Below are 26,633 nucleotides of genomic sequence, written 5' to 3' on the forward strand. Positions count from 1 at the left end.
ATGATTCGATCAATGTGTATCAGTTAAAAAGCAAGTTCCGAATATTTTCTTCAACATTGTATTGCGTAACTAAAACGGAGCACGGATCTAATTGAAGGCTCAATTTATTTATTTTTCAAATTCGATCAACAACAAAATATGTAAAAGAACAACAAAGGCTATGTTCAACCGTTGTTTGGGCAAAATAGCTCCATCTATAAAACATCTGCAGTGTAGACTCTTAATCCAAGATCACTTTATTTGGTTTACTACAACAAACAGGACTTTGGCCAAGCAGAGTGCTCGGCAGAACCATAGTCCTCTGACCTATGGCCTCAAATGTGGCATGCTCTGCCAGCCCAGACATTAAGTTCGCCCAGTCACGAGCTTCACCCTGAGAACATGTCAGCCAAGCAGTCAGCTGGTCCAATTTCGACTCACTGACTGGCTGACTGGATGACAGACAGGTAGTGAAAGTAGTGCAAAAGAGCAACAACCAAAATTGATTTAATAGCCTATATTATGGGGCCAAACGCACACATGGGCGCCCTTTTGCACACGCAAGGGTTGCAAGAGTGGGAGCACACATAAGTATGGAGCTATAAGCCCTCCATTGCATTTGGTATATGGCCTCCATTGAATGGAGCTTTTGAAGAGCAGTAGTCATGGGGCTGGCAAGTTACAGGCGAATCGAATCAATTACTGGCATTAATTACATCAATCAAATATTGCGAACTACAGCTGAACTCCACAGAAGATAGACTAAGTGTTCAACCTACAATTATCTTATTTTCGATCAAATGAGAACCCTTTTTTCTGCACTCCGTAGGTCTTGTTAAAAGTATTAATTGCTCTAGCGGTTTGGCAGCACATTGCTGCTTCTTAATTTGTCAAAAAGAAAGAAATTAAATGTTCACTCCACCTACATCCATATTTACTTTTATATTTGGCAAATATTCATAGAAATTCTTTATATTGGGCCTCAGGTCGTTTTCAATTCAATTACGACCCAATACAATGCCCATGATGTATGGCCTTTCCCCGCTTCAGGGCCAACAGTTTGTTTCCTCTTCAGTGCCAAAACTGTTTTTGTTATTATTTGATTCTCTCGCTGCCGGCAAAAAGTAGGCAGCATTTTTCATTCGAGTTGAAAATAAAAGGATGAACTACGTTCGACGACAACAAAACATTACACTGATAGTGATAGGTTGTTGGGCGGAATGCGAACACGAAACCATTTCGAGCACGGCTCAGGGCAAGAGTTGAACGGGGTCAACGGGTGTATTGACCATTGACTGAATGGCAGCATGCGAGCCATCAAAAAGTGTGTATGGAGTGGGTCAATACCCTACCCTGCTCTTCTCTGGCTATCGGCGGCGTAATTATCTTCTGGGCAAGGCTGCTCCTAAATTAAGGGTACTTGGCTGACAGACGCCTGCCCGTCATCGCAGTCGGCTTACACAAGCTGCGATCTCACTCAATTGCCAATTCCTTCGCAATCGCCGCAGCTTCCTTTTGCGACCAGGACTAGCGTCCGGTCGACCTCCCCCGAGAGGCAGCCCCTCCCCGCGCCAGAGCGCTCATGCAAAAGCAATTTCCTGAATTTTTCACCCCACCACGCACACACTCCTCCACCAGCTCACTCACAGATTAAGACGGCGACCCCACTCGAACGCATTGGGCGACCGTCGGATGCCGTGGCACTCGAAAACCAATACGAATGCGATTATGCCCACCAAAGTGGTGTGTGTGTGCGAGTGTGCGAGTGTGCGGGAGCGTGCGCTCTAACCCACACAAGCAAACGCGTAGAAATTGCGCGCTGTGAGTAAGAAATCATTGAGGTTGGTCGGCACTCTAATGGAAAACGACAAGCGGCATGTGGGCAACCCCACCACTATCTCCTGTTCCATCTCCGTCCCGCTGCACGTCGCCGGATGTTGGCGAGCGATAGTTGTCGTTGTCGTTGTTGTCAGTTGGGCTCGCTCACCTCACCGCAAAAGTTTAGTTGCCAGTTACGGCTCCGCCTGCGGCGGCCGCTGTCCGTGATGCATCAGGGTATCAATTTGCGGGGCACGGCGCTGGTTCGCCGGGACGCCCGCAGGCCCCCCGCCTGTCCGAAGCGTCATTAGAGGCCAGCCATGACGTTCTGGCACGTGACGTTGGTGGAGCGCGTTCCGTTGAGAAGTGTGACACAGTTGGGGCATCTTCGGGCCAGGCGACAGTCAAGCTTTTCGAAGAGAGCGAAGAGAGGCGTTAGTTTCTCTTAGGAGGCCTGCGCCCTGGAAGCCATGGAAGTCAGCTGTCGCCGCACGGCGCTGTGCCACGAAGTTCCAGCCGGGGAACGCTCGCACGGCTGACCTAGGGGCTGGCAGGAGCTTTCGCTCAGCCAAGCAGTGCGCTGGCGCGGACGCTCTCTTCCAGGGCCGAGGCGCACCCGAAGGCCACTGAGTCCTGACCGTCGCGGGTCGTCCTGTCAGTCCACTTCGTTTGCTCATCGAAAGCTGTGCACGCTGCGGAAGCGACGGCATCGCTCCTGGCCCAAGTAGCAACAACAACACGGCGCACGCTGGCAGACCATTTAGCACAACAATAACAAAGCCAGACCGAACGAGGCTGAGGCTGAGGTTGGAGCTGAAATTGTGGCTTAGGCTGAAGCTTGCCGGCGGCAAAAGTGCTTACAATTTTTTGAGATAACGCCTCGCGCGGCGCGTGGAAAGTTCAAGTCCGGCTAGAAGGAAGGTTCGCCCTCGTACCGTTGCATATCCCTACGGACGCAGTTGCGGTCTCATGTCCTGCTGCCGGGGCCACTGTGAACGCGACTAAAAGCCAGCAGGAACAAAAAGTGAAAGCGGAAACGGAAGCGGAAGCGGAAACGGCAGAGCGCCAGAGAAACCGAGAAACTGGCAGCGACAGTGACTGTGACAACAGTGAAGTGTGCGGCTGCATTGTCGTTTTGTTGGCACTCTGACCCAAATCGCAGTGCATCCGAGGTGTGCCGGCGTGAGTGAGTGTGCGAGCGTATGTTAAGTCTGACGGTGCCCCTAGTGCGAGGAATTACCTTTCCGAAGAGTCCAGTTGATGCTTCCGCCGAGCGATATTCGCGAGTGCCGCCGGCGAGATAAATAAGTGAGAAACGGGTCACCGGAATCCGTTCTAGCATCATTTCTGGCCCCATCCGCCGCTGAGGAGCCTCGCATGTGAGTATGACACGTGCTTAGTGTGACTTTTGGCCCCGTCTTCCCCCTGCCCCCTGTGGCTCAGTCCGCTCCTGGCTTTCTGGCCCCAGCTACCTGATTTATGCGGGATTTGGAAGTTTAGGTTTTGGTTTATGGCCTGCGGCAAGCACAAACTTTGCTGCCGTCAAGCACACAACACGGACGTCGCTCAAAAACATATCATCTAAGGCTGGCAAATGGAAGTTGGCATTCACCAGAAAAGTAGCTGCCATAATGGTGTGGTTAACAATCGGGAGAATTGGAGTCTGGGTTGGGGGTGACTTGAAATATATTTAATAGGAAAATGTTTATCGTTAAGTAATTGTATTTGAAACAAGGAAAGATTAAAATAATGAAATCATTATTTTTTAAAAGACATCTAGTAGACGCATTAAAGCCATTGAAATGAAAGTTTATATTTTTCTCGCCGATTTGTCAGCATTTTGTTTAATAAAATCTAATTGATCAGCTAGCCTTTGAATGATCTTCAACCAATGCGAATTTTTCTATTTGCAAATATTTATAACCAGATACTGCAACCATATTCCCTAACAGAATAGTTAATGTACACATGAAGTATATTAATCAGGACTCATTGTCGCCTAGAACTTAGAAAAGAAGTTATAGGTACATATGTACATCAAAATTAATGACATTTGTATCGGTGGGTCATTTTTGTCAGTTTTGCTCCTGATTTTCTGTACAAAAATAAATGGATAGATCGGTATTTGTCTTATGTTAAGCAAATGGATTTTTTTTAGATTTGGTTAAATTGAGTTGTAAGTATCGGAGATATTATTATGTTAAGATTTTAACCAGTAACACTTGAGTTTGGATTCAAAATAATTAATTAGAATTAGAATTTACGTACTTAGGGTTATATGTATTCATCATGCTGTTTAAACATTGGAGAACTTCATGTAATACATTCCTCAAAAAGAAATAATGATTAATTTATATACAAACTGTTGGAATTTGGAAATATAAAGATGGATTTCTCTAATTAATGTTCTAGGAGTTCTAGGATCCGAGGAAATAAACATGGATTCTCAATAAAGTATTTACTGAAATTCGACTTTTAAATTTGCAAAACAATCCTAAACAACACCGTAATCCATAAATATGCCTAAATTTAATCAGGCTTACATAAACCCGCGGCGCGTTACTGTTTACCTATAATCAACATGATGCTATGCTGAGTTAATCAAAGCCCGATCCATTTATTGTTGTAATTGTTTTGCCTGGCAACGTGCCACAAACAAATCCAGCACCAGACCACAGAAGACTGTTCAGGACTATTCAGGACAGCCTGGGCAAACACGCATGCAAATGGCGGCTGTCGGGAGTCCGACGGCTTCTTAATGAAATGACAAAATGAAAACTCATGAAAGCAGCTAAGAAAAGCCAAATATTTGTGTAGGAATCATACGAGTTCCTTGGAGACGTGGCGCTAATGGCGAAAGTCGTTGTCGTTCAGACGTGAGGCCCCTTGGCAAGGCGCCGCGCGTGGGAGGTCTGGGGGCGTGGGCAAGGACACCGTGGTTGGGGGCGGGCCGAGCCGAAAGCAATTAAATGTATTTCCGCTTCGATGTCAAAATTAATGTGAATTTGATATTTGAAAGCGCGCACGCACCCATACACACACTAGCGGAAAGTGAGACGGAGAGGTCGCTCAGCCGGCAGGATGTTCGGGCGTGGCAGTCCTGTGTCAGTGCCGGACTGTCAACGGGGACAGTGGAGAGTGGAGAGTGCAGAATGGGCAGGAGCTGGAGCAGAGCTGGAGCGGAGCTGGGGCGTTTCGTCACCTTGGGGGTCTGACATGCAAACTGCCAATGCCCGACGTGTCAGTGGGCCAGTGTGCGAGTGGGCTGGGTCACGTCTCCGGCCTCTGGTCCCATAGCCCCTGGATTGTCCGTTGACAGTCAGTAACCGTGGCGGACGGGGCGGATCGGATAGAGCTAAACTCTCGGGCAGGGGCCTGTTTATGGCTTCCATTTTGACACCTCGTGCGATTGCTAATGAGCCCACCGGAATCGGGCGTATACGTAATGTGTGTTTTTGCTCGGATCATACGCAGAGTAGCCGCCCGACCCTTTGGACTCCACAATGGAGTCGCAAAGTCAACTCTTGTGTAAACAAGGCTGGGCCAATATAAGCAAGTATAACTGGAGTACTGCTGCAAAACAACACACAGCAGTACTTGCCTCGCTCGGCAGATTGTTATTCCTTTCTGTCTAGCTCTGATTTGATTGTGTGCATACGAGAATCAGCAGAAGGCTGTGTGCGATGGCATGTCAGTCGAGTTTTTGCTCGGCGCCCAGCTCTTGCCTGCTCGTAGTTATTTATGCAAAATATCTACAAGCGTAATAGCAAAGGCAAATAAAAAACAAAAAATATTTAAATAACGGATTACAAGTCAGGGCCGAGGAGAGCCTATGCCGATGCTGCCTGCCTGCGCAGCAAAAACAGAAATTGGAACATGCCCGGTTGGTCGTCAGCTAAGTTTGCCGTCTAGTTGCGGGCCCGGCCTGGCTCCTTGGCCGACTGCCTCCAAGTCAGTGGATCTGGATCTGTGCGTAGACTGGCTGGCAGCCTGCTGCGGGTCCGTGCTCCGCCAGCACCCCCCTTGCTTCACGTCACTGTGTCTCCGACGAGAGTCTTTGTTTTTATTCTGGCTTTTAAATTCATTTCTATTCATTAGACTCCGTTTATTGCACGATGATGTCATGATAACCAAGTCGCCTCAGCACGTACGCTCCGGTTACTATGCCCAAGTCCTCCGCCAGATGCTACCGCAGGACAGATAGGACATGCATTCGGCAGCGGAATCAGCGCAGCCTCGAACGCCGAACGAGAGCTTTTGATATATTATTCAATCTCGGGAGCACGCACTCACACTAACCTTTGTGGGGCTTGGCATAATTTAAGGCCCTGCTGGCCAGGATTGGGACTGTTGCTGTCCAATCAGGGCTTGCCAACTTTTAATTTCCATTTATTTTCGTGACTTTTGCCTGGCCCGGCCAGCTTATCTGCCCGGCATTGTGTGCAGCCCGCATTGGGCGACCCTTTGCAGATAAATATCGGCTGGCATCCTTTAGTGCTTTCCAATTGACGGAACTCGCAAACTGAGTTCTTGGCAACGCTCATCGGACTGCGATGCAAAAGTTTGCCATTGGGCCGGGTCTGAGATCGTTATTATCGATACTATATTGGACCCAAACTCTCTACTGAAGCGTAGAAGCGGCTTAGCCTGAGTGGGGGGTTTATGGCAGGAAATTGGATTACGACCTACCATAAACATTAACAATGGACTGCAAGATGTCGCGCAGCCAATTCAAATTACTTCGCCCGCCAACAGCTTAACAAATTAAGTCCGTAATGAGGACTTTGCATAATCAGGCCGGAGTTTAGGTGGCCCAGGGAGTTGATGGCCTGGAAATTACAGCGACGGATTGGCTGGCAACCAATCATGATTGATGGCCGTAGCCCAACCTGTTTGAGGGGCTTTAAACGTATCAGAATAGTCTTTTCCCACTCGGACTGCCTTGGGCGCGGCCTGAATTATACAGGCAGTCTGCTAATTATCGAGAGAGCCTGTGTTCCATATCCCTGCCCCGTGATTTCTGCTGCCGTGTCATGTGTGCCGTTCGAACTACAAGCGTTCTATTAGTACTGAATGAATTATTAATAACTGTGTCAGCCGCCTGCTAATGAGATGTTGTGGAACGCTGTGTGGGTGTAATTTACGAGCCGGATGGCATGGGCTACTCAGCCGGACACTTAAATTCGCCAGTGTTTGCCTAGGCCTAAGCAGAAAATCATTAGTTAAAATGCGCAAATATCTCTAACGTTTTTATTAGCCGAGTAGCAAGTAATTGCCCACAATTAGGCTTTAATAGTACGGCCGGGGAGCGGAGCTATCCGACTGCACTGGGTCCTAAGTACACATCGCACACGCTGGGCCAGAAGGCGAATCAGGGCCGGGACTGGTCCTCGGCTGTGCCCTGTGTGGGTCCCTCGGGGATTAGCTGAGCGTGAATACGTTTTGCTTGCTCGTTAACTAAGAATTACCCTCTACGCTCTGTATGTGTAGGAAAGTTCTTTTTGTCTTTTCGGGAATCCCCGGCCCCTGCCTGTCCTCGCTTCACCCATTTTTTTTATTGAAGCCATTCTGTCGGGGCAGCAAACAAGGCTCCCACTAAAATGTTGCCACTCTGCGCCAGTCAGTCGACGTAGGAGGACTCAGGTCTTTGTCTTAAACTCTCTACGCGCGATTGTTCCATGTATTTGTTCGGTGTATTTTGTTTTCTTTCAACTTTATATACTCTTGCAGAGGGTAACGTAATTTTTGTAACAAAGTAAAGCACTCAAGAATACATTTTCTTCTTCTGTAACTGAGCAGCAAACAAGTGGATCTAGATACAATATCGGCCCATCTGTACAAATCATGTTTTGAAGCAAAATAGTTTCAGAACTAGTTGCATAAGTGTCTTATCAATCGAAATTTTTTTTTTCGTCTAATGTTAATGTAATTAATTTAATTAATTTTAATTTAATTTTAATCAAAATCAAAGAAATATGCCATGAACGTTTTACAACTCAGATATGTATTAAAGAATAACTTTTGATCTAAGTCAGAGTATACAAACTTCAGCATAAGAACCATAACTTTCATTCTTGCTTATTTGTATTCGTAGTTCGACAAGGACAATTATTTTCTTTGTTGTCTGCGACCACTTTGCATAACAAGATACCACGAAATTTTCAGAAACGGCCAGATGTAACCCCACATTTATAGGTACGTTTATTTAATATAAAAATAAAATGAAATAGCACGATATTGTATTTTGATTTCAAGTTGTAATAATAACTTGAGTCAGCGGATCTGTAAAAGCGTATGCATAAATATGTATACTAAGAACATTATATCGATCGAAATATTTGTTAGTTCTTTTTAACAATGAAAAGAAATGCAGGTGATGCTGGTGAATTTAGAATCTATGAGAGCTTGACCTTTGTCATTCAATTACTCCAATGAATATAGGGTGAATCATCTCTTGCTAGGAGAAACTAAGATAAATTAAACGCAATTAGGTGTTGACACAAGGAGAAAAAGGAAATATAACCAAATCCTTCATAATCAAATGTGTCGGAAAAGAGTTAAACTTTATGTTTTGGGCCAGCATAAAGTATTTCGAAGTAAGTAAGTATTGTTATATCTACATAAATACTCTAAAATTGTAAAATCTCAAATTACTCCGTAAATTCAATAAAATTTGTTTCTGTTGACTGCTCGTGCGTAGAGTTTTGTTACGTTAGAAACACTTTTACTTAACTGTTTTGCATAAAACACAAACTAAACACTAGCATTTCAGGAACGATATTAAAACACAAAAAATCATGTGTGTGGAAATGTGCCACAGATTTTAATCAGCTGCACTTGCAGAAGTTTGCGTCATAAATGTGAAATATTCGCACTCGTGCCTCCTTTCAGCCTTTGGTGTGGGCTTGGCCCCAAGTTCAAGTTGGGCCTTCTCGGCTCGGGCTCAAACAAAAGCACCAGAGTGCCAACAATAACAAAAACAATGGTGCTGCGAAATAAACGCCTGACATCAAGATTTAAAAATGTGTGTCAGCAGGAGACACGCGCCGCAAATGAAGCGGGTCTACGTCTGAGGTACTATGTATTGTGACTAGGAGGACAAAAGGCCCGTAAGGGAGGGCCGACGGTAGTGCGAACCTGCGCTCATTCAAAAATTTAGCGGGGAAAGTACTCTCAAGTGAAATTACGGAAATAAACAGTTTGCACGCCGCCACTGACTTTAACATGGCGAAGGGCGAAGAGCACATTCCCGGAGCATCGGAGCCATTTAGTGCTATGTGATAAGCCTTCGATGCTCCCAGCTCCTTTCTCAGTGCGCCCTGCTCCAGGCTTCCTGCTCCTTGGTCCCTGCTCCTAACTGCGAACCTCCTTGCTCCGATATCAATGTGGGCGGCGTGTCAAAATATTTCGCTCCGCTTTCTTGGCTGCTTGTAATGCGAGCTCATTACCATAAAAGCGATGCCGGATACACACATCCGAGAGAGGAGGGTGGTGTGCCACGCACTGGCATGTGTGTGCGAGCCGACCGTCAATGGGGAGGACAACTCATAGATGTCTTCAATTTCAGTAATGGCACTTTGGGGCCTGCGGGAGTTAAAGATCCCCGAAGACACAGCTCCGGCCAAAAGTTTTAACTGCCGCCTGGCGGACTTTAAAGTGTATTGCAGTCAGAAGCAGATAGTCAGTCACCCAGCCGATTATCCACTGCGTTCGACGAGGACACGCCTCGGAGACACTCAGTGTTCACCGATGACTTGAGAAATATTGCATATGGCCGGCCGCAGGGGACTTTGCCATTAAGTCAGCGCCACAGAAAGAAATACAGAGTCAATACATGCTGAGTGCCCGGTGGGGCAGGCTGTCTGCTCGGCTGGCAAGCTGGAAGGATAGAGAATGGTAGAGCGGAAGGACGGGGGCGGAATGGGGGATCCATCAACGTGTGGGAGGCGGATACTCCATGTGATGCAGCACCGAACGCTGAGGAATTTTCCATGCCGCATCGAGCAACTTTCCAACAATCGACAGCCCGTGCCTGCCTACCCGGGAAAGTATGCCATAGAAGTTCGCAAATATGGCGGGTGCCGGCATGAAGATGTAGATGTTATGCGAGTGCGAGGCATCCCGAGGCTCTCGGCGTAAATATGCTGCCACATAATCCGCAGACGGACCAGGGGTTGCTTTTCGCCGCTCAAACAATGACTTGCCGCCCGAGCAAAAAATTCAATTTGTGTGCGACGCAATCTTAAGTGTTTTGGCCAGTAGAACGTCCCAGATCCGGATTGGGACTAGGATCCCTCCGTGGGTGGCAGCCCTGTCTTCAATTGGTTTTTATCCGAGACCTGCTTGGCCGGCAGTGCAGGCTAAGAGACAGGCTCACATAGGACTTACTCCAGTCCTTATGTCTCTTTGGCTCTCTGTCACATTGTGAGATTAACCACTAATTGCCGAGCTATATGGACAGACATGGACTATGCTACTAGTGAATCAAATAAATAAGTTTTATGCTTTTTAAATTGTTACAGCACCGAAATGTGTAACTTCTGTATGTAAAACCCTTGACAAGATACAGCCCAATATCAATTAAATTTTAATAATATTATTTATTATTATTCATTTTACACAGTTATAGTATTTACTGAAACCTTATAGTCAATTTTGTCATTCAATTTAATAATGATTCATAGTTAACTAAGAGAATTAAGAGTATGAAAAAACAAAAATGGAATTTCTTAGTTTCTTTGACAGCTACTCATTTACAGATTTTAATCCCGGTGTTTTAAAACTTTACATTTGAGCATCACTAAAAGTCGAATCGATCTAGCCAGATCCGCGTGTCTATTTTTTTCGATTTTCAATTTGTCTTATTTTTATTGTAGTCGGAACGTTTCAGATATCATTTTATAAAGCTGTCATAGTTTCAGACGAGTATTCATTTCAAAAATCTTCGTTTTTCCAATAGCTTTAAAAGCGCTTTCTACTTATTTTATAGCCTCACAATAATCAGGACTTTAACAAAGTTATACGTTTTCCCTGATTTTTAAAAATCCGAACTAAAAGAAATTTAGGTAGAGTCTGGGGATGTTAATATACGTAGTATTTAGGTACCGACGCAAGGTTCTGTTAGGTACAGGGCATCTCTTATTCGATCCCCATGAGAACTGCGTAAATTTTTGTTTTCGAGTGCATACTCTCGCTTCCGAACCCGCAATTATGTTCTGCGGCTTGCGGCGTGAAGAGCGGAAATTAATTTCGTGCCTTATTGGAGCTAATTCGATTGTAAGTCGCTCTCCACGCATTCCACCATTGCCAACCGCTACGCAGTGGGGTCACAAGGACCCACCGAAATACATTTTTAATTGAAATAAATTATATATCTAAACAAAAGCATTGGAGCAAAAGTGACTGAGGCCTTCTGAATGTAATATTCATATTGCAAAATGCGTGATTGTACTAATTATTTATGGGTATTTTTGCTTGGTCATTTAAAAAGATATCAAAGTCGAAACTGGTCGGTATTTGGAATGTACCGACCTTTTAGGAAATCGATTTTAGCATTAATTTTTAGTATCAACCCCACTGTGTGCTGGCAGAAACCAATACACGAACAATAAGCGGTTGCAGTGTTGATTTGCATGAATGTTTATCCATTATTTATGGCGCTGCAATTGCTGGCTTTGTTCGAAAACATCCGCCGAGCCGAGAGCGATTATTTGTTTTTAAATATTGCGCACTAATTTAATTTATTGCTTTATTATATTTTTGCGCATCACAAACCTCAATGCCACTCTGCATTGGCTGGCGTTGGACAAACGCAGGCTGTGTTCACGCTGCGGCAAATAAAATTCAATTGAAATGGGAATCAATTAGAGTATAAAGCGACGTCACGTGTTTCTAATTTCTTGAATTGGTGTCAAAGAGCAAGCGGAATGGGAACTGAGGGATGGAGGGTGAAGGAGCAGGAGCAGGAGGCTCTGCGGGTCTTTAAGGAAATAAATTAATTTCGCATTCAGGGCTCCCGATCAGCGGGAAGCAAGATGGAATGGCATCTGGAGCGACCGCCCCACCCTGGATACACATTTCTGCGAATTTTTCGACGTCCTTTATTATCTTTATCGATTTCTGGCTGATGACTTTATCAACAAGCGGCGCTTGTCTCTGGTCACTTGTTAGGCAAACACACAAAGAACCAGCCCCCTTTGCGTCCTTGCTGAGTGGAGTTCCTGCACCGCCAGTCTTGGGGGCTGCGCATTTAATGGTCGGTCCTTGGGGGCGTTGTGGCATTCGCACGCTTCATTTGATACAAAGACCAAAAATAACCGCTGGGCCCCCCAGATCCGGGTCACTTTGGTTACAGTGGGCCTGGCCACTTGTACACACGCCCAAGTACACGCCCAGTGTTTGCTCACATTTTTTTAAACTCGGAATCTGCGGCTGACAATCAAATTTGATGTGGCAGGACTTGGATTTAAATACAATTTGCAGCCCCAAGGCAGTGGGATATTGTGTGCCCCGTTGGCCCTGCTCGGTATATTTCTGAGTTCTGAGAAACTAATTCGACCACCAGTTGGGAAAGCACCGGGCCCTTGATTTAATTGTTCTACTTGTCGCGGGAGATCGAGAGGTAAACAGTGCGGCAATTGCAATTACCATACGCCGGAAAAAAGTGCTGCCCGATGGCACTTTTCATTTTCATTGATTTTTAATTAGCATAAACAGATAATAATTGCAGCAATGTTGCAGAAATCATCATCATTGCGGAGGGGCATTATTGTGTTGAGCTATCGGTTTCATCGGGCCATACCCGCTGACCCAGGCCGACACACACGCTGCCCTGAAAACGTGAAACATTTATTAAATTTACCCGCCAGTTGCTCATTTCAAATTGCTTTACGTGCCGTGGAAGGCAATAGCTCTCAGCAAATTAAATTGACTGCTCGACGAGTTGGCGGGGGCGGCGTGGCGGGAGTGAAGGATCTATATCAGATTATTATCGGATGAAGATTCCGAAAATTTAATTAATATTTGAAATATTCCCGGCCGCATTTGCTAATTGCAATGACATCGCATTTTCGCCTGCCACACGCATCTTGATGCCGCAAACCCTCGTCCTGCTCAAAGGATATCTCGACTGCACGGCAGGACAAGAGGACAGCAGGACGGCAGGACGGCAGGTCGGCAGGTAAGTGATTTATCACTGTTCCGGGTAAGTGGCTGTCGAGGACAGTGGGCGAAAGTAATTCAGATAATTGGAAAAACACAACTCCGCCTCGGGCAAACAAAGAGTCCTCAAAATATCAACGAAGCCGCATAAAGTGAAATGAAATACAGTAATCTAACATACAAAAGAAGCCTGGAAAATGAAAAGATTTTCCATATTTTCTTGTCCTCCACTTTGTTCCGGGCCAGTCATGTGCGAAATTTATGTGTCGCCCGAGCGGGAAGGCGAGCACCGAGAGAACAGCAGTTGCTGGGCGAAATCCTGAGATTAAATTAAATTGTACACGTCCCAGTTTAAAACTAAACAGTCTCAGCCTGCCACAGACGCTCGGGCTCGGCCCGCAGCTGCTGGTCTCTCTCGTACATCATAAGGATGTGTGGCAGTGTCCCTGCAAATCCGCACAGCTTGGCCGGCCAGGAGCGCTGGCCGGGCCAACTGGCTGTGGCGCAATAAATCACAACATTTTCAGATGCTTACACAAATGCTTTTTTGATCCTTAATTTTCTGATCAAATACGTGACATTAAATATGGCCGGGCGGGGCTTAGTGGGGGGAGTGGGGCGAGTGGGAGTGCCGGGTAACAAATCGCAGGGATGCCGAAAATTGAATGGCAGAATGGAGACAACGGAGGCAACGGAGTGCCCGGGAATCCAGCATTGATCCATTGACATTTGCCCAGCATCCCCGAAATCCGAATTCGAGCGAGTGTGGATTCCGTGTGGGCTGCAAAACAAAGCGCCAGAATTTTTCAATCACGACGGATCCCGGCCCCACTGTCGAACTAAATAAGTATCTCTGTGTCCCGCATTGGATTGCAGCAGCAGCTGGCATTGTTAACTCGCCTTTATGACTGTCTGAAAGCGATAGTCGTCTTGCCCCCCCCCCACAATGTTGCCAGAGGGAGTATGGGGGGTGTGGGTGTGTTTTATACGCTTGCTTACTTTTCAATTTATTACGCAACATTAAAAGCTGCTTTACAGCACAAGTTCTCGTGTATCGAGATACGATTGTTGCGCCGGCCACATGTGTCTGTGCGGGTGCGAGTGCGTGTCCGGGGATGCGGGACGCTTCAAGGGGAAGTTGCATTGTATTGCCATTTGACAAAATGTCAATTGCAGTGACAATGTATTAGGAGCTGTATCTGTTGTGCCCCCTCTCGGGCACAACGTCCTGGGTCCGATTTCCAGCTGCAGAACATACGTACATAGTTAGGTACAAACGAGCGGATGCAATCGAGGATGCAGAAATGGAATTACTGACAATGGCCTTTGAATCAAAAATTGCTCTTCACATGCGGAATGGGTATTCCAAATTAGAAATTTCAAGCAAGTTAATCAATGGACATGAAGGCCAAGTCAGAGCCCACCTAATGCTATAAAACATACAGTTGTGGGTTATATTTCTGCCTAATTGCATGTAGAAGATCGCAGCTTTTTGTTATCAGAAATATATCTATTAATATTTGTTTACAAATAAGTCAATTACAGCAAGAGGCTTGGCCATGGCCCGGAAAGGAGTTTGATCAGAAAGTGCGCACACATACATTGAGGTAAATTCTATCTGCGGCAGAATGAAATTTATATCTCAACCGAGTTTGCATATCTGCAGAATTTAATTGTGGCCACATGCGTAAGTACATGCTGCTCGACATACGATTATTAAGCTTGTCAAACACAGAGTTCTTGGTTTTGGGAAATTTCTTAAATGCTCCGATTATGAGCAAGCACCTCCTGGCTACCTGCTGCACAGAATGCCGTTGATATTCCATAAAGTTGGGCCTCGGCAACGTTTGCCATGTTGGGCCCACATCTGGCACAGCCAGCAAGTCGCACAACCCCATCCCATCGACAGCCCGGCGCACAATATGCAAATACACGCAAAATTATAATTATTATAAAATTTTGTAAATGCCTGCCAACCGACAACGCCGACTACAACGTCCTGCTGTCAACGGCAGGGCCCGCACTTTGCCGCAAAGTCAAATGGCAACCGACATCGCTTTTGCGCCCTCCGAGCGGAAATCCTTTCGAAACTGCCAAATTTTCACGTTGACTAGCGACGCCTTATTTGCATGAAGAACCCAAGTTGTACGGGAAAACAAAGCAAGGAAGAAAAGAATCGTCCAAGGGTCTGGTGTAATTTCGATTTGCAGGCAATTTGACTAAATTAGACAACTGGCGGAGTTGTCAGCCGGCGATTAATAAGTTCGCTGTTAATTACGTGACCAAGAGCCATCGCTCAGTGACAGCCGAAGGCAATCAACGTGAGAGTCCTCCGAATCACGACTCATTTGGAGGCAAAATTAAAAATGCCTTCCCTCTGGCGCGAAATTGTGAGTGAATTGCGTTTGGCGTTTGACGATTGGTGGGTGGCAGTTAACATTAGTGATTACCTCGCCCGCTTTTTGGCTAGCTGGCGGCAGCGCAATAATTTGTCTATTCAAACTTTTTAGCCAGCCACGTCGCTTCGCTTGCGCGTTCCCATTTGGCTTTTTATTTGCATGTCATTTATTTTGTTAATGTTCGTAAATAAACAACCAAAAGACGGCGGAGAAAGAGGGGAGCAGCATCGCAGCATCGCAGCGGTCGCAGCGCCTTCTTACTTGGCAGCGTTTAAACAGCGACAAGTCAGGCTTTGCCAGGAGCAGCGTCATCAATTTCAATTTCCACTCCGCTCCGCTCCGTTCCGCTCGGGCACAGCATTCGGCGGCGGGTCCTCGAAATATGCCAACAATTTATAAGTGATTCATCATTGTTTATTGGCTCCATCGATGCGTGAACTGCTGTGGCCAGGAATTATGGCCGACAATTTCAGGAGGCCATTACCGGGGCGAAAGAATGTGCCGCTGGGCCCAAGGGTGCCAACATCGATTTGTGTCTTCATTAGCAGCCACCGACTCCGGCTACGGTCCAGGTGCAAAGAGAGTGCTCTCCACGAGTGGCTTGGAAGGGAATCAACCAGACAGGCAGGCCTTTTAGCCAGCATCTATCTCCGCCTGCAGCAGCAGCAATCTTGACACAGTTGACATTGATGTGCAAGTGGAATCGACAGGTGAACTCTTATGCAGGACTGCCAGTGGCGGAAATGCAGATGGGCTTCGACTTGACTCGCAATTGCAATTTTCCGTTACGTGTTTCCCGCCGCTCCTGCCTCCTGTCGTAGGGCTGTAAAAGTTTCGTCTGCGAATGCAAATGCAAATACAAAACTTAAATAAAGGGCACACTTACATTCCCGAAAGTGTAAACTTTTGATTATCAAGTTCTGGGAGGCCCTGGTATGCAGTATGCGTGTGTGCCAAATAAATTCCCTGCACTGTATTAAGTGCAAATTGTTTTGGCGCAATTTTCGGGCTGTCTCCAGCCCGTTGCCTGGCGCCATTACGTTATGTATTTTGTGCACGCCATGGAACCGGCTTAGAACCGGCCCCAAGGAGCGACAACTGTTTCTGGCGAGTCGCTTTTCTATTAAAATTTTCATTAAATTGAAAGCAATTAGTGTACGGAGAGAGTGCGCCTCAAAGCCCGGAGCTGTCGAGATGGCAAGCTATGGAGCTACGGAGCTACCTACCCGCCAAGGGAAGCTGTCCTGCGATCCGTTTGTGTTTTGATTATAGCCAAAATGATGGACAGCAGCTGCAATTTGCGGCACATAAACGAGATAGGACCTCGGCCAGGACTCCTCTTGCCTTCCAGGGACACCAAGTGCTTTGATGATAACACGAGCGCGCGGGACATCAAGATGTCAGATACCAGGCCCTCGAAATTAATTTGCCGTCTGCCTGCAGCGCTAAATAAATTCGTACCTGTGCCCAGGGCTCCGGGCTATAGCAGCCTGCTCCGGCTGCTCTCGGCGGCCATTTTCGGTTTTATTGCGTCCGCCATTTTGTCAATTGCGCTAAGCACTTCCTGCTAAAGAGATCACTGAACTAGAAATTGATAGCGCCCGAGCCCGGCGCAATAACTTTTGATGGCCGACGTTTTGTGGGCAACGCACCGAACACGAAGCAAAACAAAAACCAAAAGTCAACGGCGGCGGCATCAAAATTGATACCAGAATGTTGACAGCTGCGCTGCTTATTAAGCAGTTTGCTGTCTGCCCAGTGTGCCAGTTGGCAGCGGGTAGTACTGACCGGCATCGGATGCCCAAAACCGCTGTGCGTTCGTCTGCAGAAATCCCAGCCAGGGTATGACAGGCGCTGGTTAGACCACTGACAACTTTCGGGGATTTTCCTGCGCTTGGTTTTTGTCGGGCTCCGGCGGGCGGAGGCGAGGCCCACAAAAAATCGAACAATAAAGTATTATTTATGGATTTCGTTTTCGATGACATTTTTTGCGCTCTCACGCGGAGCACTGTGCGGACATAAAAATTTAAATGGACTTGAATTTAATGCAGTCATATCTGAACGGTCCTGCGAACGAGTGTTTCACTGGCGGCTATCCCAAAATCAGATTTTAATTCTTAATGGATCCCCCGATATGTACACATTCGTGACTGTCGCTCTCGATTTCGACTTGTCCAACTCGGGACACCGACTTGCTGGCCTGGGTTATTTATCTGTCCCGGTTTGACAGCTGAAATATTGGGAATGTTCTCACCGAGGGTGGTGCGGGCTGGGGCACGGGCACCTGAAACTTGGTAGAAATATTGCCAGGCCGAAATTAAATTCCAGCCTGCTCCACCTTTTCTTGTGCGGCATGCAAAGTCCACAATTTTCAATAAAAATAGCCACAGGCACAAACAAGAAAACCCCGCACCCACACCCACAGCCACTTCCACTCCCACTTTCACTTACCTGCGCCATTCACTTTCCTGGATATCGGACTCTCGCTACGTGTTTGTTGTGATTTGAAATTTTCCGGCTATGCGTTTGAACTGAGGCGGAAATTATTTGTGTGCCATTGATTACACCTGCATGTTTGTGCTTGAGCCCCGGCCGAAGGATTCGTCGGCGGTGCTTTTCCCGGAATCGGGTTCAATTTGAGAGCATGAGCCAGCGGCTCTTCCTGGCGGTTGGGTATAAGGCGGAGCGCCTGGGTTCGTGTGCCTGGGTCCTGGGCGGGTGTCCTTGGAGCCAGAGAAGAGTCATGAGCATGTCAACACTGCAGACATTTCGGCACGCGCACGCACTTTCCTCTGCCTCGCGGTCCTTTAACGATGCTTAATTTCTGTCGCCCAACCGCGCTGCGATCCATTTGCATATCTGGCAGGGCATTAATAAACAATAAATCGTGCGTTTAACGGTTGAATTAAAACTTTTGTTTAGCCGCGAATTCCCTGACTTTGCCCCATAATTATTCGTACTATTTCGGTGTGCCGGAATCACGTGAACCCGTTCTGCTTAAATTGGCTTCGTAGGAGGTCCCCCAGTGTGTACTCTTGGCTGTGTAAAGGTCCGGGCAGAGGACGAGTAAATAACTCATAGCAGGTGTTGCTGACAAGGCCTAGCTTCTTTACCCTGGGAAAGGACGGGTTGTTATGGCGGCCTAGGCTGGCTTTGTTAATGGTGGTTGGTCGTCTGGTGTGGCTTAATTTATCAACTTTCTTGCGGTTGACAGACAGGGCCGAGCGACTAGCGGCTGCGACCTGTAAGGCTCTAATTGAATTCGCCTGCTTCGCGGGGCTGTGAGTTAAGCTGCACCCTTGCCCCTTGTTGTCGAAAGCGGGGGGAGGTGGGCCAGCCAGGCTGAACGGCATCACAAAATGCGAACGACGGAAGATGGCGCCAAGCATCCGATGGAGGACGTGCCACAATAAATTAAAGCACTGCGGCTTTCAGCGGCACTTCCTGGAGCAGCGCGCTTTGCGCTGACAGCAGCAGGAAGATACGTTCAATAAATAAATTTATTCATGACTTTTCGTTTTCATTACCGCTGGCAGAGCACCCGCGAACATTGTCATATTTGACTGCTGCTCTCGGGTGCGGCATTAAAAATATTACGCCACCTGCCAAGTGCCACAAGCGCACCGGAAACGCGCAGGAGCTGCCAGGCAGGCACACATTACCATGGCACAAGTGTGTACGTATGCACTCATGTATGTTATGTGCGAAATGGAGCTCACCTACACATGTATGTTGGGGAAAAGCCGAAAGAATCACTGCGCATGAGTAATCAGTAAGCCCATAGATGCCTAATAGGATGTATTTTTGAACTGTTCTTAATACCCTGCAGGGGGTAATCAAAAGTCTGTAATGCACTGTATGAGTCCTTTTCTTGTATATTTTTTATCAGCATAAACAGACGAATCGATCTAGTCACGTCCAATTGGAAATTAGAATTATATTTTCATATACTCTATCACACCTCGGGAACTTAATATGGTCGGAAGACTATATCGAAAGGGTTTACAAACATCGGCATACATTACATAATTTCCTGTCCATTTTAAATGTTGGTGCGTATTTATTTGACTATACTTAAGTATGACGTAGTTAATGCACTGCAAGGAACGAGTGAGTGGTAGGAGTTTGACCTGGCTAAATACCTTACAATGAAAAGATGAGTAACGCCATACGGTTTCGTGCTGGCTATAAAGCTCCTTCTAGGATCTCTTAAAACTGTGTTCATAATCCAGAGAGTGAGTGAGACTATTTCCTCTTTTTTACTCATACAACTACATTGCATTATAAGCATTCTAGATCTAGAGCGAAACCTTGCTGAATTTTTGAAAGCACATTATATTTTAAGAGTTTTGCATTCCCAACTTTCAGCTACTATTTCAAATGTATAAGCGTTTTGCATTCTATTATTAGAATGACTTTGGTCTAGCTCAGAACCACTCAAGAGTTCAAAATAAATGAAATTATAATACCCTGCAAGGGTATAAAAAGTAGCGGGTATGGTAAAAGGACACGCCCATTACTTTCTTTCTTATTGAAAATGATCTCGGCTTTCGCTTTAATTTGCTGAGGTCGTAAGATTGCATTTGCCAAGCGATTTTTTGCACCATAACCGGCATAATGCACAAGATTGTGAAGCAGCAGCAAGTGCAGCTACAGCAACAGCCACAGCACAGCAACAACAGCAACAGCAGCGACAGTCGGTGCAACAATGGGGCCAAAGCGAAAGTTCAAAATGTCGACAAACGAACAAACAAAATTTCATTTACAGCGCCTCGTAAATTGCATGCATGTGTGTCCTTACGTATGTACATATGTATGTACATACATATATGTATGCATGTACGTAGGTGTAAGTATCGCGATGCATCGCCGACGAGCGCATGTTCGAGCTTGTGTGGCTGTGCGACTGTGTGCAGCGCAAATGTTGGCGTTTCTTCTCGAGTGTGCAAGTATGTGTGTCAATGCCGTCGACGTCGAGTGAGCGTGAAACAAATGCAAGCTATAAAATCTCAACAAAGAGCAATGCCAAAGGGCGCCACTAGATCGCAGGGGGGAGGGGCTCGTGGTGCTGCTTATTTGTGTTTGTGCCATAAGCGGAGCTATGGCTGCCAATGTCGGAGACACGCACCCATGCCTTTCCTTAGTCAACACTCAGACAACCCACCCCGCACACCCCCACCGATGTCGTTAAGCTTCGCAAACAATTTCGCGGAGCTTGAGTGAAAATTCTTTCCTAAAAAGCAACAACATCGATGGCAACGCAAAGGCAGTAAAAGCGTAAATGCGAAATTAGTAAGTGCACATTGCGAAAGAAAGTCGCATCGAGTAGGATAAAGTGTTAAGAGAGCAGACAACGAATCATTCAATACCCTTGCGCTTAACTATAATAAATAGTACGGCAGCAGAAGGATGCAGCAACTTTGAATTCTACAGACGAGTGTTCAGTCGTGAGGTATTCTTAGCAATTGAACGAAGTAGTAAGCCCCAATGTCCTTAAACGTTAATTTTCCAATGGGTTCATCTTTAAAACTATTTTACCGATCCTCGTTAAAAGTACAAAGTTCTTAAATATTTTAAAAGTGAAATTATTATTAATTACCGGTCTTAGGTGCAACTAATTATCTTATGATAGAAAGATAAAATGAAGGTATATCCAATTTACAAGTCAATGATCAGAAGATTTTAATGAAAACTACAAGAAATGGACATACTCTAAGTTACTACTAAATAAACGTATTATGTATAGGTTAAGTTATCCCTGTGGTGGTACGATTCAATTGAGAAAATAAAGTTCATAACTAATACATATCATAACCCATAATTACTTATACCCAAGACTGTGGCAACATCTCTTAAGGAAGTGCATCTACTCTAATGCTATGCGGAGAGAACTGAGTCCAGCTCTTCCATGGATGTAGTAAAAACTTAGCCCGCTTTACGCACAGCACATGGGTTTCCTGTTGATTACAGAAACGAGATCGAGGTGGCGGCACAGCCTCAAGCTGCATTCCTGCCAAACTAATGTGAGCCAGGCGCAACCGTTCGCGTGGCTCGCGAACGCCATTTTGGCTTCGACACTTTCCCGAGGAAACTACGGGGGCAGGGCAGTTGCTATGCCGTTGCCAGGGACCCCGCCATAAACATCGGAAAAATATCAACAGGGCAACAACGGGACAACAACAGGGCAACAGCAGCGTAACGACAGGAGCCGTGTAATCACTTGTCATGCAGCTAAGCTCTGCCGCACCCAGTCCTCTTGGCCCGCTTATTTGTAAACACTCGGCGCTATGGCCATGTGGCCCACTCGCACAGGAGCGGGCTGGGGAGAGCTCGCTCGGAGGTTGGTCGACCGAAAATGTTTTGATTCGCAAGTTGCGCAATTTATTGAGCAGATAAATCCCCCAACGCCGCTTCGGCCTGACGTGTTGTCCCTCAAAAGGCGAAATTTATATGAAAACTTATTCGCCGCCGCCCAGCCCGCTGCTGGTCCTTGCCAGATCAAAGCAGCGAAATAAATTAACTTGAAATGTTGAGGGCGATAAAACGCAGCCGATAAGCGGACCGACATCGGCCGCTTCGTGGCGACTTTCATGGCTCTTATCGCAGCCTGGCGTCGGGGCCCTGCAGAACCTCAGTCCCCCCCAGTGTCGCAGTAGAATAAGCCCTCTCACATGGCGTGTCCTAATGCGGGCTGAATGCAAATATGTCAGCCCCACGCCCGGCAATTGAATTATTGCATGCCGCTGCTAATTCCTCATGTTTGCCCGTCCTGTAATTAGCCGAGCGCTCATTAATTGAAGTACCGCGACTGTCACGGGCAGTGCACCACTATGCAGCGCCGTGCAAGTAAGCCCGCCAATTGGCCTTAGCATGTTGGGGCACGGCTCTGAATGGATTATTAATTTGCTTTGTGCGGACAAATAAGCGGATATTTAACAGTGTTTTGTGCTGAGCCTGGTGGAAACCCCACGAACTAGAGCGTTTGCTGGAAAGCTATTCGGGAAATGTGATCCGTGAGCTGAGCTACAGAAGCCGCAGTAGGGAATCTATGAAATAATAACCGGCTAATTGCTAACCACTCTGTCTATTGAAAGCTTTTTGAACGATGTTTTCAAATGCCGCACACAGTTTCCATTAAACAAATTATTCAATTTTCTATTCAGTTGCAGCCTCCGTTTTTGATTTATTTGTGAAGTACCTTGAGCTTCTATTAAGTATCCTGATTAACCAAAAATTCTCTTTGGGAAAAAACAAAATAGAAGTCTACAAAGGAGTGAGGCTCCAATTTTGAAGCAAAATGCTCGACAAAGCCCCATCTCCGAGACCATTAAGCGAAAAGTAAAGGCCAACTTGTTTAAACTATGTCTTGTAGCTGTCATAGGAGCCTGCGCCCTATATAGGAAACTATCTTTCCTGTTACAGAGCTAGTTGTATTCTCCTTATAAAATGTGTTTATTTTATTCAAATCAGTTCCATTAGATACATTTTATTTCAATAAGACCCATCAGAGATATATTGTAAGAAATTCGCAATAAGGGCATTTATCCATCCAATGAAAGCATTATGTACTTGTATTAAAAAACGTATTTTTTAACGCAAAAACGGACACTGATTGGCCTGGTGATTTGTGCAAAAGAAGAAGTGATTTCAAAAAGGATACTCGCCCGCACTTCACTTATTCTGGGCAGCACGTCTGGTCACTCGATGGCATTTCAATTCGGGGCCAAATAAGGGCTGTGCATAATAAGCGCAAATATTTGCACATAATCATCCTTTTCCTTTGGTCGGCGTACTCGAACTTGCGCATAATTTCGGCTGCCTCTCTGCAACAGCACATGAAAATGTTTAAATATTTATGAAATTATGCTAAAGTTTCAGCAAGTCATAAATCTCTGTTGATGTTTGACTTTTTATGCAAAATTTATTTCATTTGCATAAAAATGGCTGACAAAATATTTTCCCAGCCGACATGCACGACAACGAAAGGGACTGGGAGGGTCGCTAGTCAGGTAGTCCGGAAGGCAGGAGTAGCAGCGGCAGAAGGGGCGCCACAGGGAGTGCCAGCTGAACAAAGATACACGAAATTCAAACAATAAACACTAACAAATGCCCCAATCCCTCCTCGTACATACACCTGTCCAGTGGCCCAGTCCTTTTGTTCCTCCACAGACCGTGAGCCCCCTGTAGACCCTGCCTTCGAGGGTGTCATAAACATGAAATTTGCCTAAAAACTTTTCCCCGTAATCAATCACGCTTCATTTATTGAAACGCACAAAGGACGGTCCATTTGCCAGGTGGGCCTTGACCGAGGTTGGGTTTCTGGTTACCGAAAGTTTGTGTCCGCAAATCTGGTTCGGAGAGCTCATTTGCGGGCCGGAGCACACCTGGCCTGGGACATCAACACTCATTCGTCAAAAGGGCCGCGACTGCGATTGATATGTGTGTGTGAAGGCCCTGGGGAGTAACCCATTCAACACCCGATAAATGGGGAACTGCCATATAGTCCAGCTGTCTCAATTTCTACAAGCATTTCTTTTTACAGCTTAAAGCTCAACGCTAGCTGGATTAGTGGCAGATACATTTCACTTTCGTTCTGATAACAGACAATTGATTGGCAAAGCAGCGAAAAGCCCTTGGAATGTGCAACAAATTGCTGCACTCGTGACGGATCTAAAATGATGAACTACTACTGACCAGGCCAGGAATCACCAGGAGCTTATAGAAAGCATTCGGAAATTGGCAGCTGGCCAAATCTAAAGACGGATCCGAGGCAGGATCAAAAGCAAGGGCATTCAGGCCAGGGTCTGATAAAAGCCGCACTTAAGCTTGGCATAAAATAAAAGCTGCTGTCAGATTGCCAACTGTCACGGCCGACAAAGGCATCGGCAGGGCAAAGCCACAGACACAGACAGATGAAGATGCAGATACAGATGCAGACACAATGCCCGCCCGTGTCCTGCGCAATTAATGGCACATGGAATGCCATCGCCAGTGCAGGTCAGAGAATCAAATCCGAAACAAAGCAACAGCCCCTGGCATCGCAAACTAGGAGTATTTGCGCTGCGCCAGAATTCCAATTATGAGAGGTCTTTGAGTTCCACAGCCGCATTATAATGCGACAACAATCGTGGGCATGACCACCACTCACGACCGTCAACCACAGGCGGCTTTTTGTGGCCCTGCCGCCTGTCGATGCCATTACAAATTGTTGTTTTAAGCGGATTACGCAATGTGCGAAACGTGTGCGAGACCGAAGCTGGTGCCGTGGCCAGGGACGGGGCTGGGGCTGGGGACGCGGCTCAGGCCGGCGGGCTAGTTGGCCCTCCTTGACAGCTGACAGTTTGACGCAGGCCCGCAGACTGGGAATTCGATTAATTTTTGATGAATCAATGTCAACTGCTGCTGCAAATCTGAGAGCTGTCACCGCGGCTGCAGCGCTGCAAAGCCACTCCGCCGGATACTCGATGTCCCGAGAAGCGGGCGGCGTAGGGTGTCGCTTACCCTTTCAGGAGACACGTAATTTCGCACACACGTGCTATAATTTCACACACGCACTCGCATATCGCTGCCAGAAGCCCGGAGAGTGAAGAGTTGAGAGTGGAGAGTGGAGAGTGGATAGCGGAGAGCGGAGACCGGTCCGTGAAATATGACATAACACTGATACGTGCCTTCTGCGCCTTCGCTCCGTCAGGACACCGAGGCAAAAATTGGCATACGAGAGCTCATATTGTCCTCCTCGCATCAAATGGAAATGCTGAGCCGCCTCGAGAAAGTGGCGAAAAGTATGTTCGATATTTTTCAATCAAATTTCCGTAAATGTCACGTATACGCAGCGTCTTACGTACTTATTAATAATGCTTGCAAGCCCCAGAGCTGCAGCGAAGTGGGAGCGCTAAAAGATGGAGTCGCGCCAGGAGGCAACTCGAGTCGAGGAAATATCGATATCACCATATTCCTGTGCGTGTGCACACACACACACACACACGCACACTCGCTCTGTGTGCGCATTAAAGTTCATTCTTTAGTCGTTGTCAGCGTGTGTTGCCACATTTATGCCCATTAACCAACTTTTGCGCCAAGAATTTTTGACATCTCCGAGAGCTGGCTGTGCTGTGGGGCTGTGCTCACTGGCTCTGCTGGGTCGCATCCTCTGCTAAATTTTTGATGAACCCGAAATTGCCGATGACAGTGAACTGTGCGAGTTTCCAGCAAAGGATAAGGGCATTGCGAGAAGGCAGCAGTCGTGTCAGTCAAAAATACTTGGACATATTCCGGGAGTTGTTTATGCACGGGAGCTAAATATTTAACAGCGTCGAGCAATTTCATTAATAAATATTTCAGTCAGCCAGTGAATAATATATTTGAGTGAAATTTTTGTGGATGGGTGAGCGGCAGAGCGAGGTTTCCGCTGCCTGCCGCCATGCCGTCGCTGGGGCACGAAATTAAAGTAAATTCTATTGAAATTGCGGAAATATCTGATAAATTAGTCCTCCAGCTTTGTTATGCCAGCACCGAGAAACAAGCTACGCACTTCGAGTGGCCTGGCTGGCTACCCTATCCAGGCTAAATAAATTCTAGGCACGCTGCGAAGAAATGGGCCAAAATGGGGCACTAAGCCAGGTTGCCGACTCCTTTTGCCCTTGGTGGCACGTCAGCACCTTTCCGTTTATTTATAGTGGTGGGTGTGTATGGCCCCTTTGTTATGGTGTCCGCTTATGCGTGTACAGCTCGTAAATAACAATGCCGAAGACACATGCCACTTTATGTCAATTATTTTGACAGCTAACAAGAGCAAATATGCAGCAGGTCGACATTATTATATCACATTTGAGGCACACACACGGTCGTCCAATGCCGTCCAACTAGGAGGGAATACCCAGTGCCATGACCACGGCAGGTGGGCGCAGGTGCTGGTCTCACGCCTTATGATGTCTCCAACGTGATTCCATGAGAGCTTCCAAAGAGCCAGCTGGTATCAAGAACCGATCCAGTTTCCCGTATGCCTGTTTCTATGAACGTTTCTGGTAAAGCCCGAATTCTGAACAATACATTTAAATTCCCTTTTTTAGGGTATTATGAACTTACTTGGAGTTTTGCAACGTACAGACGGAGTCGTTTCCGTCCCTATAAGACAATAACATCTACCAGGTCGAATTCGTCTTTTATTTTTAAAAGGTATTCTAATAAATGTTAGTATTGTTAAAGGAGGTCAGACCTAAACCATACAGCTGTCATATACTGTGCTCATTCGAGACCGAATGAAAGCATTCAATACAT

The 26,633-nt window shown here is 46.4% G+C and overlaps 1 long non-coding RNA gene across 1 annotated transcript; it reads right to left on the bottom strand.

Annotated features, from left to right (window-relative positions):
- Positions 1-2,579: 2,579 nt before the first annotated feature.
- On the bottom strand, positions 2,580-26,627 carry LOC147644476 (uncharacterized). The gene is made up of 2 exons (XR_015270447.1): positions 23,489-26,627; positions 2,580-23,420 (listed from the first exon to the last, which is right to left on the bottom strand). It is a non-coding gene; the product is annotated as an uncharacterized LOC147644476 (long non-coding RNA).
- Positions 26,628-26,633: the final 6 nt, after the last annotated feature.

The sequence above is a fragment of the Drosophila serrata genome, unplaced genomic scaffold (assembly GCF_035046125.1).
Source record: "Drosophila serrata isolate PLE 108 unplaced genomic scaffold, ASM3504612v1 contig_169, whole genome shotgun sequence".
Classification (NCBI taxonomy): Eukaryota; Metazoa; Arthropoda; class Insecta; order Diptera; family Drosophilidae; genus Drosophila; species Drosophila serrata.